The following is a 4,149-nucleotide window of genomic DNA, read 5'->3' as shown; positions in this document are numbered from 1 at the left end:
TAACTGTTTTTAGGGGTCGAAAGCCCAGTCTTTCCCCCAGGAGCTGCTGGTGGTTTTGAACTGCCGAGCAAGCGAGCAGGTGGTGTAACCACTGCACCCCCCTGGGCTCCGTGGACAGTTTGAAGGAACAAATGGATTTTCTTCACAGTTCAGGAGGCTGGAAGTAGAAATTTAGGGTGCTGGCTCTAGAGGGCACAGGAGCCCCGGTGACGATGTCATTGTGGTGACAAAGTGGACGACAATCCTCAAGGTCAGCTGTTCAAGACTACCAGCCACTCCGAGGGAGAAAGATGAGGCTTGGGCTCTGTACTCTCCTACAGAGTCCCAGCCTCAGAACTCCGAAGGGGCAGTCCCACTCTGCCCCGGGGTCGGCGTCCACTCCCTCGATGGCAGTGAGGGGCCCTAGGGGACAGCCTTTTGTCTCTGGCTCTGGAGGAAGGTCTTCGTCTTGGTGCTCCTAGGCCGGTTGTCAGGTGATTCCCTATCTCCCATCTCCGTTACCCTCCCTAATCAGCTCGTAAATTTCATAGGTGGTGGACGCAGGACACACCCTGTGTTCATCCTGCCTCATTACCATAAACCGGACACTGCACACCAGCCTTTGCCCCTAGTGCCTTCAGACTGTGGTCACTGCTGCCCCGTTGAGTCATTTCTGACTCATAGTGACCTGTGTGTGACAGAGGGAAGGAAACACTGGCCGCTCTAAGGTCACCTTCAGAACCGCTGCTAGGGAAGGAGACTCGTGGGGGAGAGGTTGCACCCTGAGCTGTCAGCTGTAAGGTCCGAGGCGGCAAACCACCCGCTGCTCTGTGGGTGAAAGACAGGCTCTCTGTCTCCCTGCTCCAGTGCCCTTAGAGCGTGAAGCACCTCCGCGGGCGGCTGTCCTGGACGAAAGGTCCTTTTCTCCCAGAGCACGGAGCTGGAAGTCTGAATTCGGGGTGCTGACTCTGGAAGAAGGCTCTCTCTCGCTCGCTCCCTCGGGTCTGGAGGAAGAGCCTTGTCTCCCTCCGGTTCATAAACCAGAAAGCCAAAAGTTAGATTCTGGCTCACAGTGATCCACAGGACAGGGCAGAGCGTCCCCTGTGGGTGTCCCGGGAGGTAACTTTCCACGGGAGTAGTGCGCCTCGTCCGTTTCCCTTGGAGAGGCTGGCTTTGAACAGCCCACCTTATCGTTAGCAGCCCAGGGTGTAGCCACTACACCACCAGGGCTCTGCCTCGAGGTTAGGCACCTGGGGGCAACCTTCAGGTGGCGGTTCAGCCCCCGTCTCCCCTGACTTCCCTCAGCAGCCTTTTCTGATGTCAGAGAAGGGCTTGGCTCAGGACACACCCTGTGCGAAGCCTGCCTCATTAACATAACACGTTCCCAGATGGGAATCTAGGCACAGGTGTTCCCATTGACAGCACCACCTTTCAGAAGGGACACAGTAAGGTCACCAGTTAACCCCTAAGGTCATCTGTGACTGTGCTTTCCTGCTTGAGTGGCCACTCTGCCACCGGTCCCTTCAGACTCACCGCGACCCTGGGACAGGGGAGTACTGCCCCTCGGAGCTCCCCAGACTCTTGAATGCTTTACGGTAGTAGACAGCCCTGTCTTTCTCCCTTGGAGCGGCTGGTGGTTTCGAACTGTTGACCTTGCAGTTAGCCACCCAACGCATCATCACCTCCCCCCCAAGACTCCTGTGATCACTTTAGCTTATCATTGACATCTGTGACTTAGTCTGCCTTCCAGTGATAGTACCGCCTCACATCCAGTATAAGAGCACATCCTTTGGACGTGTGGTCAGGAGAGACCAGTCCCTGCAGAAGGACATCGTGCTTGGTCAAGTGGAGGGGCAGCAAAAGAGAGGGCGGCCCTCAAGGAGATGGACAGACACAGAGTCCGCCACAGACCGGGCAGTGTTCCCCTCCGTTGTGCACAGGGTCCCCATGGGTCAGAGCTGACGCCATAGCACCACAGGGCGGTGCTGCAATAACACAGTCGGATACGCCCCTGTCTCCCTGTAGTTGTCCTGAGGGGCCGACTCCCAGAAAGCGCTAAGTACCAGAGCCGGCACGGGGCTCAGCCCCATCGCTGCAGACCCTGTGTAATCTACCTCCCCAGGAGCCCTCCTCCTTTCCTCTGTGCACTTCCCCCAGAAGGACGCCCTTCCCGGGGCACTGGTCTCTCCTGAGGATGTCCCACGTGCCCGGGACAAAGTCTCACCACCTTTGCTAGGAGCACATTGGCTGCACTTCTTCCAAGACGGACATGTCTTTTTCTGGCTGTCGGCGCTCCCAGCACCAGCATCCCATACGCCGGTTTTCCCGTGCCCCGCCAGCCTTTATCCCGCTGTGCTCATGCAACCCTCTCCCACGGTGAGCTGAGCCTTCGGGTAGCCACCCAGCTTTCCCACGAGGGCAGATAATCATCAAACCGTGTCTTCAGCGGGCTGGGAAGAGGAGCCTGCCGTTGCCTCTGGGTCTGCAAGATCTCAGCTGTGAGAGCCCTGTACAACCAGACCCAATGGAAACGGCTGGTTTTACTTTTCTGTTTTTTAACCTGCGTGGTCACCACGACTAGTAGCCCTTGCTCCTTTGTGTCCATCTGTCAGCTGTCTCCTGTCATCTGCTTTCTGCCTGAAAATCTACTGTTAACACAACTTCTTTGCACGCAGGTCTGCTGGGGGTGAACTCGGTTAGCATTTGCAGGTGTAAGCAAAACTTTAGCCTGGTTTTGTTTTCAAAAGGCATGATTGTCCCTGATTGGTACGGGCTGAGGCACACAGCTCCCCCGCCCCCACCCCCCTGCCCCAAAGCACAGGTCTGTTAGTTGGGCTGGGCCATGATTCTCAGAGGGAGTATTGGCAGTTCTGGGGTGATGTCTTTCACAGTTGTGTCAAGATCTCATCACCCCCCCCCCTGTCCCCCAGGCCCCCAGGATGCAATTGAATGTGAGCAGCCAATCAGCTGTGAAGGGGTTGGAGGGCTTGGGTGGGACTGTTGGGTAGGTGTGGGACTGCTATCCCTGAGGTCCGAGGTTCAAACCCACCAGTTGCTCCTTGGGAGCCTGGGAGCCGTCTATAGGGTTGCTATGAGTCAGAATCAACCCTATAGGGTGAATTTGGTTGGTTGTTGATTTGGAGTGGGAGCATCCTTGCCCAGGTCACAGCTCTGATCTGAAGTCAGGGGACCTTCCCTGGGGTGGAGTCCGAATGGCTTTTTATCTTACAGGAGCTTTAGGCAGAGAAGCCGGCAGAGGGGCCTGACTGCCACAGAGAAGAGCCAGGGAAGAACAGGTAACCTCTGAACTTGGAGACCCTGGGCTGAGCCCCCCCGAGACTCAGAGGCAGCTTGATCCCCAGACCCGGGATCTCCAGGGAACAGCTGCCCGTGGATGTTGAGAGTATGCGTATGAGGAAGGCTCCCCTGGAACGGAGGCCCTAAATCCAGACACCTAGCCTCCCAAACCGTGAGGAAAAGGAGTGTGTGCGTTACAGGCGTTCACAGGCGTGCTGTTACAGCAGCACTAGACAAACCTGGCCTGGAAATCCTAAATGTAAAGGGTCTCTTTCTCTCAGGCCTTTGAAGATGTGTCCCCACTGTCTTGAAGTTTTTTCGGATGAGATGCCTGCCATCATCCATAGTCGTTGCTTCTTTTGTATGTAATGTGCCTCTTCTCCTTGATACAGCTGTTAAGACACACACAGCCCCTTTCACTCCTGGATCCGGGCACTTTGAGCGGCTGCCTTCGCGCTCCTTGTTCTTGGCGGCTGATTGAATCTGGAGCCCGTGGGTTTATGCCGTCATCAAATTTGGGGAACTCCATCATTTTCTCCGTAGATAGTTTCCTGTTTCCCTACCATCTACCGTCTTTTCCCCGGGGACTCCAGTCTCAGGTCCGTTAGACCGCTCCAAGCTGCCCTCCTCTTGCTGGATCTCTATTTCGGACATTTCGCTCGCGCTGGGCCTCCTCGGGAGACCTCTCACGGCTCTTTCTGGTGCCGGGTCCACCAGTCGGTGCCGACTCAGCCACCCGAGGACAGGGTGGAGCTGCCCGGCGGGTTTCCGAGAGTGCCACTCTTGACGGGAGTAGAAAGCGCCGTCTTTCTCCCGAAGAGTAGCCGGCAGTCCAAACGGCTGCCTGGCCCGGCAAGTCACCCTGAGGCCACC

This window comes from Echinops telfairi, unplaced genomic scaffold, assembly GCF_000313985.2.
Source record: "Echinops telfairi isolate 266 unplaced genomic scaffold, ASM31398v2 ScPeMD7_37;HRSCAF=141, whole genome shotgun sequence".
In the NCBI taxonomy this organism is placed as follows: Eukaryota; Metazoa; Chordata; class Mammalia; order Afrosoricida; family Tenrecidae; genus Echinops; species Echinops telfairi.
This window is presented reverse-complemented; position numbering follows the sequence as displayed.